This window comes from Coregonus lavaretus (genome assembly GCF_964263955.1).
Source record: "Coregonus lavaretus genome assembly, chromosome: 7".
NCBI classification, from domain to species: Eukaryota; Metazoa; Chordata; class Actinopteri; order Salmoniformes; family Salmonidae; genus Coregonus; species Coregonus lavaretus.
In genome coordinates, this window is record NC_139994.1 from 56,841,017 (window position 1) to 56,854,160 (window position 13,144).

At 41.0% G+C, this 13,144-nt stretch overlaps 1 pseudogene across 1 annotated transcript in view; it reads right to left on the minus strand.

Moving 5' to 3' along the window:
• LOC311132593 (B-cell scaffold protein with ankyrin repeats-like) overlaps positions 1–13,144 on the minus strand; it is a 41,219-nt pseudogene that overhangs the window by 13,131 nt on the left and 14,944 nt on the right. Inside the window, exons 6-8 of the transcript in view lie at positions 10,624–10,756; positions 8,508–8,692; positions 3,136–3,199 (exon numbers count right to left, since the gene is read on the minus strand). The product of the transcript in view is annotated as a B-cell scaffold protein with ankyrin repeats-like (transcript). The remainder of the gene's footprint in view (positions 1–3,135; positions 3,200–8,507; positions 8,693–10,623; positions 10,757–13,144) is intronic.

Consider the following 13,144-nt stretch of genomic DNA (forward strand, 5'->3'; position numbering starts at 1 on the left):
GTATGTACACGATCAACAAGATCAGTCCAAAACCCACCACTGGAAATCCATGGTTGGCAGAATGTTTGTAAACTAAGTCTACAAATTAAAAACATAAAATAACGCCACTAAGTGTACAAATTAAAAACATAAGATAACGCCACACTGCAGGTCGCAACAGAGACGCTGCTAGCCGCTATTTTCTTAGTTACGTTCATGGTTACGTCACGTATGACGAAAGCGCGTAAGTGCAAGCCCACAGACACCCATAGAGAATGTATTGAAAGCTTTGAAATTTGAAAAAAATAGATTTTACATGACAGGCTATGAGAGACTTCTGGGCGATTTTCAACCTGACTGAAATCGCCCCAAAAACGGGCGGGGCCATTTGAAGCACGACTTTAGCCTGATTTGACATTTAGTGGCAGTCAGATCAGATTACAACACTGATAACTACTGTTGCCGTGATATAATTGATTAGAAAAAAAATCCCTTCCTTTTCCCGTTTGGCAGTGCGTCGCCCATATCGCCCTATTGAACAGGCCGTCCCTGCCCGGACTGACTATTTAGCAGTTTTATGGCTTGGGGGTAGAAGCTGTTCAGGGTCCTGTTGGTTCCAGACTTGGTGCATCGGTACCGCTTGCCGTGTGGTAGCAGAGAGAACAGTCTATGACTTGGGTGAATGGAGTCTGACCATTTTTAAGGCCTTCCTCTGACACCGCCTGGTATAGATACCGTAAAACATCAATTAATAGCCTGGTTATTTATTTGCTTAAATCACTGAACACAACAGGCGCTTAGAGACAGGCTTACATTTGAGCCAGGCGTCTATTTCCTTAATGCACACAGCTTTTGCTCATTTGCATAGTTAATTAATTCCAGCATTCACTTCCAGCATTTTAATCAATTTCTTAAATTCCTGCACTAATAGTTATAATTTATACAAAGTCACTTTTCTTTTGTCTTAGTATGCCTGTATTAAAATATACATATACTTTTCCTTGACAGAATAATTATTCTCCTCTTCCACTGTGAATTTTTGGCAGTTCTTACTTTCGCCACGAGGGCGGTCGGCCAATTTCTAGGGTTCTGTAGGCTACTCCCGAAGTTGTTGACTGTTTTTGTGCTTGACAGTTAGCTAGCAGTTCTCAGCTGTTAGCAGCCAATGACTAGCAGTTTCTTACTGGCAATAAAAACGGATGAATGCCATAATTTTTTCAAGTCATTACTGAATTATTGAATGTAACAAATCAAGTATTAAACCTTGTAAACAATTCATTTTGACCCACCGTTTATTTAAAACAGGCGTTTATTAGCTGAAATGTGTGCCCTTGCCCGGCTATTATAAAGGGACAGGCAGCTATTTGAGACTTGACGTTTAATTGACATTTTACAAGAAGCAATAGCTTGATGAGTCAGGGTCAAGTACAAGCCACCCAGTATAGTCCATCCCATTTCATAAAATTACATCCACTGAATGTAGTTGTGGATTCCCACTTTTCATTATGGCAATGTCACAATTAATCAGAAACAACATTACAGAATACACTCAGTCAACAACCCCTCCCCCCGGTACTGGAGATCACTGATCTTTTGCTGGGGTATTCAACTCTGACCCTACGAGGTTCGGAGCCTGCTGGTTCTGTTCTACCTGATAATTATGAACAAAAACACAACATGTAAAGTGTTGGTCCCATGTTTCATGAGCTGAAATAAAAGATCCCAGAAATGTTCCATGCACACAAAAAGCTTTATTTCTCATTCAAATTTGTTAGTTAGTGAACATTTCTCCTTTGCCAAGATAATCCATCCACCTGACATGTGTGGCATATCAAGAAGCTGATTAAACAGCATGATCATTACACAGATGCAATAAAAGGTCACTAAAATGTGAAGTTTTGCCACACAACAATGCCACAGATGTCTCGGGTTGAGAAAGTGTGCAGTTGGCATGCTGACTGCAGGAATGTTCACCAGAGCTGTTGCCAGAGAATTTAATGTTAATTTCTCTACCATAAGCCACCTCCAACGTTGTTTTAGAGAATTTGGTAGTAGGTCCAACCGGCCTCACAACTGCAGACCATGTGTAACCACGCCAGCCCAGGACCTCCACATCAGGCTTCTTCAACTGCGGGATTGCCTGAGACCAGCCACCCGGACAGCTGATGTAACTGTGGGTTTGCACAATCGAATAATTTCTGCACAAACTGTCAGAAACAGTCTCAGGGAAGCTCATCTGCGTGCTCATCATCCTCACCAGGGTCTTAACCTGACTGCAGTTCAGTGTCGTAACAGACTTCAGTGGGCAAATGCTCATCTTCGATGGCCATTGGCACGCTGGAGCAGTGTGCTTTTCACGGATGAATCCCGGTTTCAACTGTACCGGGCAGATGGCAGACGGTGTATGGCGTCGTGTGGATGAACGGTTTGCTGATGTCAACGTTGTGAACAGAGTGCCCCATGGTGGCGGTGGGGTTATGGTATGGGCAGGCATAAGCTATGGATAACAAGCTGCATTTTATTGATGGCAATTTGAATGCACAGAGATACCGTGACGAGATCCTGAGGCCCATTGTCGTGCCATTCTTCCGCTGCAATCACCTCATGTTTCAGCATGATAATGTCGCACGGATCTGTACACATTTTCTGGAAGCTGAAAATGTCCAAGTTCTTCCATGGCCTGCATACTCAAACATTTCACCCATTGAGCATGTTTGGGATGCTCTGGATCGACATGTACAAGAGCGTGTTCCAGTTCCCGTCCAAATATCCCACTGGTTTTCTGATCCACGGCCCAATTTTTTATTTTAAGGTATCTGTATTCCCATTCATGTGAAATCCATACATTAGGGCCTAATTTATTTATTTCAATTGACTGATTTCCTTATATGAACTGTAACTCAGTAAAATCGTTGAAATTGTTGCATGTTGCATTTATATTTTTGTTCAGTGTAATTGCACTCACCTGGTGTACCAGATCTAAATCAGTCGCTGCTTAATCGAGGGTAACACTGAAAAAACGCAGTGGAACTGGCTTCGAGGACCAGAGTAGAGTTTGAGGGATCTATTGAATGAACCATATGAAACACAAATAGCATTCACTGAGCAGTTCAACCAATCCAATATTAGATCGTTGACCATCGTTCCTCAACTCACCTGCGTTGCACATCATTTAGTTGACACTTGTGTCGCCGCTGTCCTTGTCCACGGTGAACATATTCTGTAATAACAGATCATAAAGAGACTGACTCCTACATGGCCTGCATTACAACACAGGACTAAATGTCATGGAACTCCTTGTATAAAGACTCCTTGTTATGGAAAAACAGGAGTCAGTCAAGATTTCACCCCCCTTCTTCGGCTCCTCAACATTCTGCCCTACTGCCTATGTCGAAAGCAACGTAGAGTACAATATGCATTTCCTGTCTGTTACTTTATGTGTGTCAGGGGGGGTGGGGAAATCAGGATAATCAAGCAATCACAGATATTCTACCCCAGTCCATTCAAACATATTATTTTGTGGGGATTCAAGGACTAGTGTTTGATAGGAGCTGACCGTTTTGACTGGGGTAACCAGTAGAGGTGCTATTGACGGAATGCATTTCAGACAATATGCTTATTTTTCCGGCTAGCAACTTCTTCTTTTTTTTTTCTCAAGGTAAGAACAGGGAAAAGATCAGGCCTAGCTAATAATAATAATAATTAGGATGGGGGTAAAGTGTGTTAATTCAGTCTTTCATGTTTGACCTAAAATCAATGCACATCTTACAGACCTACTGTAACACAGCTGATTCAAATAGTCAATGTCAAGCCTGAGGACCATGACTGGTTAAAATGACTAATGTTGTGGGAATATTCTGAACCATACTAGTACTGATACAGAAATATGCATTTTTATGATTAACATGGAAACCGATAAAAAATAAATAATGATGTGCACTCAACTAAGCATTTTCCCCAGCAATGTTCCATGTGCTGTTCCTAAGCAACACAGCCACTCCATTGCAATATTACACTTCCTGATATTGCATGTTGTGTATTCTCTGTCATGAATATATTACAGTAACAGGAAGCTCAGGTACATTTGACAAGACAAGCTAATTAAACATGTAGAATCTATGGAGAAATTGTCAAATAATGCTTTGATATTGATGTATTATTGAAACGCTTTGGTCCATGAACAGATATCTTATTTAGATGTGTTTTTGGAAAAGGCACTAGTGCCACCTGTTTGTGATCATGACATCATTGCTTGTTGACTAGTGAAACTTCACTTGATCCCGGAGTAGTTTGTATAAGATTGATAAAATGTCCTTCACTACTATACATATCATGTTTAATTCACTGTTATAGGTAATGTGTTAGAATTGGCAGTTGTACACAAGCTGAAAGAACCAGTCACTTCCTAATGTAGACAAGGTAGCCGTATCATCCAAATCGTATGCAAATCATGGAGTTTGGATGCATCTCACTGTCTCTGGCCCTTATGCAAATAAGTTGGCATGCAAACGCAACAGAGACCCAATGGCAGGGAAAAAACAAGACTTCAACTGCAATTTGACAGTCAACACGGTACACATCAGTGGAGTGCATGGAGGATGTGCGTTTAAAAGTATATCCCTGGGAGAATGTACGGCTTCCTCTGCAGGACTGATCTATGACCACAAGTCAATACAAGTAAAAAAAAAAATAATCAGTGGGTCATTCCTTTTTCATTTTAAAATATATATGAAAAAACATTAAAGTAATTTGGCAGACACTCTTATCCAGAGCGACTTACAATAGTGAGTGCATACATTTTTCATACTGGTCTCCCATGGGAAATCAAACCCACAACCCTGGCATTGCAACCACCATGCTCTACCAACTGAGCCACACAGGACCTCTCTTTCCGTCTCTATACAACTTTATTGTTGTATAAGACAGGAGTGCATGGGTCAGCTAAAAACCAATGCACTCCCGTCTTATACTGTATGACAATGTGGACTCAATTAAATTCTATAGACACAGCAAGAGAAGTCCCATGTGGCTGTTGGTAGAACATTGCTTTGAAAGTTCCATTAAGCCAGCTAAATGCCCCTTACACTAACCTACCACTCAGACACAAATACATTGACTGGAAAGAATCTCCTCGCCGTTTACTAGAACATGACCACATTTTCCTCCTTAGTAGTCCCCTTTCTTGTGCATGCGTAACCAACTGGGTTTCAAACCCAGATCTTCTGCACGCCACGAGTCTGTTAGCCCGCTGAGTTAAAATACATTTGCACATCACACAAGTGTGGTTACAGGAACCACCTCATTTACACTTTGGCAATTTCATCTCAGAAATAAAAGAAAATAGCATGCTGTGCAACTATAAACACTTAAGTATGAATACATTGTTTCATTTAGGAAGAATGGCCTCAATAAAGGATATCATTAAACTGCGATTATATTATAATATTACAATTAGAAAGTTGTTGGAGCTACTAACATAATCTGTATTTAATAGGTAGATCCTCTATGCAATGTTTGTTTCTCTGTCCCTAACTGGCAGATTTCCCCTGTGGAGCAGTTCACAGCTCATTACCGCTGGAGAAGTGTGGTGCCTTGGAAACCAACGGTGGCAGATCAACGGTGATATTGTAGTTAAATGGTCTCTGTGAGTGATACGGCCGTATTCAGCCACAGAGGGGCCATTCGGCTTGACTGTATTGACATTGTTCCCCTTAAAGCACTCATAACCTGATTAATTGGCAGGGAGAGGGGCTGACACATGGCTGTAATGAAACCACTATACTACCTGAGCTTGGTCTACCCCATAACAGCCCCGGGAGTCAGCTGAAATACACTGACCTTTTTACTTATATTACCTGAAATGTGTCATTCTAGGCTACATCAAAATAACAGTATTATGTTATATTATGATTGACAATTTGATTACACTGAGTGTACAAAACATTAAGAACACCTTCCTAATATTGAGTTGCGTGCCAAGGAAACATCCGTTCTTGCCGGTGAGTAACAATTCTGCAAAAACATGGCTGCCAGCAGCTTACGGAATTCCAGGCATTCCAAAGGAGTGACCTCTGTTGGAAACCCATGCCCTGCTCTTCCTCAGTTTCTCCCGTCAGGTTTTCCTAAAACTCAAAAGACACCAGTGAGTTCTTGTCTGGAACAATCCCATCAGGGCGATCAGCCTTCGCTCCATCTGCAATCTCTCGCAATTAGCGGCATTGCCAGAGGATAAATACATTCTGAGCAGCTGTCGAGTGTCTAAGTCTCCCACTGGGAATCCGCTGCTCTTTGGAGATACGGAGAGAAGCAGCTACGCTCCTGGAGGGAAACCGTTTTTTTACAAAACTAGTGTTGGTAGACAAGAATAAAGGCTAGGGTAGGTAGAGAGCACAGCTGTTTTCTCTTACCGTTTAAGTTCAGAAGAGGGTGGAAATGTACAGTTTCAATGAACCCCTACTATAATAATAATAATAATAATAATATGCCATTTAGCAGACGCTTTTATCCAAAGCGACTTACAGTCATGCGTGCATACATTTTTGTGTATGGGTGGTCCCAGGGATCGAACCCACTACCTTGGCGTTACAAGCGCCGTGCTCTACCAGCTGAGCTACAGAGGACCACACTATGTTGGTGTACTGTAACGATCACTGTTATTACTTGTCATTTTAAAAAGGATACAGTGAGGGAAAAAGTGTTTGATCCCCTGCTGATTTTGTACATTTGCCCACTGACAAAGAAATGATCAGTCTATAATTTTAATGGTAGGTTTATTTGAACAGTGAGAGACAGAATAACAACTAAAAAATCCAGAAAAACGCATGTCAAAAATGTCTTGGCCGTGTGTTTTGGGTCATTGTCATGCTGGACTTTTTTCCCTCACTGTATATCCGGGAAGGCACATATGGTGTGGATACGGTTGGGCCTAGGTTGGGTCCCTGAATGCTACTCACTGAGCTTGTAAACACATTTAGGTTTTTCTGTTTGCTTCTTGCATGGTGGTATTACTGGCAAGGGCTTCATTATTGTGCCGAGAATGAGAGTGAATGAATATTATATATCTTTTTCAATATCAACTATGGAATTGCTATACAAATACTGTAGAGCCCAATAAACCTTTTGAGGAGAGGCTTTAGTGAAAATGCTGCATCTCTTTATTGTTTAAGATCTTGCACCATAGGGGTACCTATCTCCAGACAGTGCAGTATATTGTAAATTATTTGCTGTCTTCACTGACTAATGACATTTGCATTGTGGAAATCAGGCAGCATTAAGGCACATTCATCTGCTCTGGGTTTAGCTAATGCATATACAGATACACATGCGTAGCCTACCTATCATATTTGGATTGCATGTCATTAGTGAGTAAACGGCGAACGCGCTGCACTTCCCTCTCCTTTCCTGTCGCTGGGACGTGGGGGGACAAGCAGGACGAGGCTCTCACCATATTAAACAGAAGAAAAATAAATAAACATTTAGCAAGAATTCTCGCATTAGGCATCGCATAATGGTCCTAATGTATGCTGACGACCCACACTACTCTCTCCCCGACACCACTGTGACTGCATGAACAAACACAGACCTCTTGAACCTCCACAGGGGTGTTACAACTCCCGTGGAGAAATCCTATAAAGGCACTGCAGTGACAGATTAGAAGAGATGAGAGGGGGAGGAAAAGGGGGAACGGGAGGACAGAAACATGCATGCTTTACCGTATTGCCCCTGGTCATGGGTAATGGAAAGAGGTGGGGGATGGAGAAATGGAGGGACGGAGATATAGCGGCTGTCCTGGAGGATGAGGAGAACCCGGTGACCCAGTAATAATAATAATAATAATAATAAGCCATTTAGCAGATGCTTTTATCCAAAGCAACTTACAGTCATGTGTGCATACATTTTTACGTATGGGTGGTCCCAGTACTCCTAGGGCTTCCACCAGCCTCCTTCTACCCACTTCCACCATGTTTATTATTTATGGCGCATCTCTGTATGCTGTACCGCATCTGGTTAAGTACATTCCTGAGAACACAGCTGTCATTGTTGTTCAGCTTCTTGACATACAGGTTTTCAGAACCTCTTCCAGTAAGCATTGACAGATAGCCATCTAAGAGAATAATTTCTTGTTCTGAAAATGGCTGTTGCTAAGAAGAGAAACCCAAAAAGTGGGCTGCGGACACTTCAGAGCCACTAGCTACTTTCAAAGTGAATAAATCATTAAATAGTTTAGTAATCATTTAGATGTGTTGAAGAGAATGCAATGACTCCTGGTCCTGGAAATGCAGGGTACCCATTGTACTACATTGCCCATGCAGGACAGTAACTTCACAGTACAGTATAGTATACAAAATGTTACAACCCCTCCATGTTTTAGCAGAGTTGAGGAGATCTGGGCCTGTATTCCCAAAGCATCTCAGAGTAGAGTGCTGATATAGGATCAGTTTTGCCTTTTAGATCCCAATAAATAAGGTTACATGGACAGGGGGGACCTGAACCTAGATCAGCACTCCTACTCTGAGACATGCACTTACCAGTGTCTGCTGCAACAGGGCATGGACCTCAGCATGACCGTGATGTTGGGCGATCTCAGCGGGTGTCTGACCTTGGCTGTTAGCGGTGTGTAAAGCTCTCTTTGCCCCCGGACATTGTAGCAACACACTGGAGATGTCCTTAAACCCGTTCTGGGCAGCAAAGTGGAGAAGTGACGGTATGTCCTCTAGATGCGACTAGTAATGGTGGGAGATTTTTTTGGTGGGTTAGGGTTAGGTGCAGACAGAAACCATCCAAAAACGTAGTTAGATATAATTCGATCTGCGCACTAATTCAAGTTACTGCACAGATGTCAAGTTAGGATTCAGGATTTCTAACAAACTACAGTGCCTTCTACAACATTTGGTTGAGTCAGATTTAAAACTGCAAATACACTCATATATCCATGAATACAGCATCTGAGACCTTTATTAAAATAGTAATTTATATATGTTTGAATATGGCTAACAGCATACTCATTTAACTATGACGTAAGATTCACAGGTAGTCAGGATGTACGACCAAATGAGATCATTGTTGCCTACATTATTCTAATTTGATCCAACTCCGAGCAAACAAACATTAAAAAGACTGCTGAATGTTTAATGCTTAAAACAGATTCAGGGCATGTATTGACCCCTTTCTCATGAAAATACATCCCCCCTCAACCCCAACCTTTTGCGCAGAGTAACTAATCAATACTAGAGACTGATTAAGCAATCAATCTACCACATAATGAGCATAGCCCAGGGAAGACGACAGGCCACTGGGAATGTGTAAAAATAACAAAATGGATACGAATGTTATGATGAATCATTTAACTGGATAATTAAAATGAATTCATACATTTATATTATAGGTTACACAAACTTTGTAATTAGACCCTTTGACCAAAGTCAATGTATTACATTGAAAACACAAATCATTCACAATGGGCAGTAGGTACAAGTAATATCATAATTACTTGTTGCTGTGACCAGCTGTAAATCATTGTATGACCTGGGGTTTTTCCCCATTAATTAAATATATTGCACTTAAAGAACATATCCAAGCTAGGCAAATTGTTATGAATGCTGAAGTGTTTGTACAAAAAAAAACAATAAATAAATAAATAAAAATCACCCTTATGATTGAAATATACACAACTGTGGCACCGGCAAGATTGATGATTGAAATATCAGGTTTGAGGTCAATTCCATTTCAATTCCAGTCAACTCAGAAAGTAAACCAAATTCCAATTGCACATTTTCCTCATTGAAAAGCATTGAAGAGAATTGGAATTTCAGTGTACTTCCTGAATTGAACCCAACCCTGTGAAATATACACATATTTGCGCAGAACCGGCACGGTTAATGAAGGAGGCGCACTATGATCTAATCATGATCAGTTGTGGAGGATCACCCCCAGAGGTGGATGAGGACACATGGATCCATGATATAGCCAAGTGTCAATATAACAGAAAATACAATAGCAACATAAATGCATTAACAGAGGTTTGAACTATTTTAAACCCTTGGAGACATTGGACATTGTGGTATGAAAAGCTGTTAGGCTAACTCATTAACAATTCTTAGAATATCAACCATAAGACATGACTTCAAATACATTTTACTCATTAGTCTCTTACATATCTCTGCAGTTCAGTGCTAGAATAATTGCACTGGAGTTATTTTCCACAGATAGCGTTGACAACATCCCGGTTAGTGTCCTGTAATTGGCATGTTCCTCCAGGTTAACAGAATATCTATTCTATGTTTCAACGCCTGCATCCAATTAATACATTAAAAGTAAACATTGAAGGACTGTAATTATGGCCTGAGTTTACACAGGCAGCCCAATTCTGTTCTTTTGCCCAACTATAGGCAACAAATCTGATTGGTCAAAAGTCCAATTAGTGGCAAAAAGATCAGAATTGGACTTCCTGTGTAAATGCAGCCTAACATTCTTTGATTAATTATCAGCTCACACATTTCAGAGCATTTTAATAGTGTCCACAGATGTGTAACTACTGTACTGGATGGTAAATGTATTCACTCATATTGATGTATGAATATAACATAAAATACTGTATGAATGTCAGCAGATCATTCAATTGACTATGGATTGTCGAGGGGGTACAGACAACAGAACACTTACCCCCTTCGGGTGTGTCATCTCCCTGCAGTCCCTGGAAGCCTGTGGAGGGCATGACTTTCAACAGCATGGAGGACAGCCTTTGGTCCAGCTTCTCCACCGAGGACACCTGAAGAGCCTGAGACAAGAGGCATGAGCACACTGTAGGGTTGACAAATTCCAGTCACTTTCACAAAATTCTCAAGTTTTGCTGCTAATTCCCTCCTGATGATTCTGGGAATATTCTCACCTAAATTCCAGAAAAACCTGGGAATTTCAGGAAACTTACCGGAATTTTGTAACCCTAGCAGACGGTCAGTGGAGGCTCCTCAGAGGAGGAAGGGGAGGACCATCCTCCTCAGTGAATTTCATTAAAAAAACATTTAGAAAGTTATCCTTTTTAGATAAAACGATATACTAAATGTAATCACGTCACAAAATAACTGATTAAAACATACTATTTTGCAAAGAAGGTCTACAGTAGCCTCAACAGCACTCTGTAGGGTAGCACCATGGTGTAGCCGGAGGACAGCTAGCTTCCGTCCTCTAGGTAGATTGACTTCAATACAAAACCTAGGAGGCTCATGGTTCTCACCCCCTTCACTGTAATTATGACAACTTTCGGAGGATGTCCTCCAGCCTATCAGAGCTCTTGCAGCATGAACTGACATGTTGTCCACCCAATCAAAGGATCAGATAATGTATCTAGTACTGAAAGCATAAGCTACAGCTAGCTAGCACTGCAGTGCATAAAATGTGGTGAGTAGTTGACTCAAAGAGAGAGGAAGACAATAGTTGAACAGTTTTTAACAAATTCAAAAAAAGCAAGAGAAAAAAAAGCAAGAGAGAAAGAGATTGTATTTTTTTTTCCACTTTCAGTTTCACTTACTTAGCTAGCAAATGCAGCTAGCTAATTTAGCCTACTGAAACACCCTGCCCAAAGAGGGGGATGGTATGTTAGCTAGCTGGCTATGACTATCCAACACAACACTGGAACTTTTCCAAGTCAAGGTAAGCTTTTGGTATTACTAATTTATTGCCACCGGGGCCCGCCGGTGTAACTGCTTACTGACTGTACACTAACGTTACTGCATGATTGTAGCGGGTTTACTAACGTGTTAGTTCTATTAGCTATGCTGACTATGACGTTACTTTAACTAATATGGTGACAATGATGTAGGCTGTGTGTAGCGGTTTGGCTTGGAAAGGTTTTTTCGCCTGGCCACATACAGCTGATGTGTTGTGCATTGAAGTCCACAAGCGAAGGGAAGAGGTGAGAGGAGGAGAGTGCATAGATGCGAGAAGGAATACAACGTGGCTGTGTGTTTACGCATGATCGGGTGTGTATTCATTCAACAGATTCTGTTGAAAAACGTTTCTTAAACGGAACAAAACGGGGATAAACATACTTGAATTTGTCCAATAGAAACTCTCATTTGCAACTTTCTGTCCATGTGTCCCTGTCTGTCACCTCAAATTTGTCTCTTGACCTGTGTGCACCTATGTTGTAAACTTTCATTCATAGGCTAGGTTGTAGCAATCTCATGATGGGTATAGGGAAATTTGAGTATCATATAATAGCCTAAACCTATCGCTGTTACATTGAACTGGGTGAAAGGAATATGAATGACAGTCATCCAATATGCTGTAATAGAAATAAGGCCATGCTCATGAAAAAAAAATCGTCCTCCCTCATCTTCAACGACACTGACTGCCACTGCAGACAGTCATATCCAAGGCATTGCAACTATGTCAAATGAAGTGCTACAGAAGTGAATTAATAATAAATTATGTAATTTCATTACCTGTCTGTAGGGAGAGAAGTGCTATGTAAACTAACAGGGGCTGAGTGGGTGATACTAACAAGCAACACATTCTGTGTCCTAATATGTTTAATTCATTTATTTCTTCTCTAAAAATAAAACCCAATTTTGGCAGCTTGAACAGGACTGATTCAAAGGGTTGAAACTTCTGCAAAATAGGTCTAATCAACGTAAGTGTTCAGGTGCCTAATCAATTAGAGTTGCAATCAGCTGGCTTTCAAAGAGAGGAAGTAAACAACATCAAAATCTGCAGGAACATGCTGATTCATTCCATTAATTAGTCAAACAGGTTTAAATGAAATGTATGTTCATAGTTTATATTCCTCTCTGAAGATCACCCTTTCTCCAAATCCTCCAGACCCTTGTATTTTATGCATAGTCTCTATGCACACTCACAGAACCCTACACACTCATGCACACTGACACTCAATTCCATTAGTGACCTGTCATTCAGGTAGGTGAGCCACAGCGGTTTAGCAAAAACTATCCTGTTTTGCATGTTATTTTGGCATTAATTCGTGTCACATCAGTTTGCCAACAATGTAAAAATAATACATAATCCTTGAGTTAATAAAGCCGCAGGTGTTTCAGCCTAGCTCAGTGCTTTCTGTGGTGGAGGGGCAGAGCGTAGGCGTTGGTAATCTTCTCTAGTTGCGCCGTGATAGGCTCAGTGTTCTGTCACTCATGGGGACACCACGTCACCG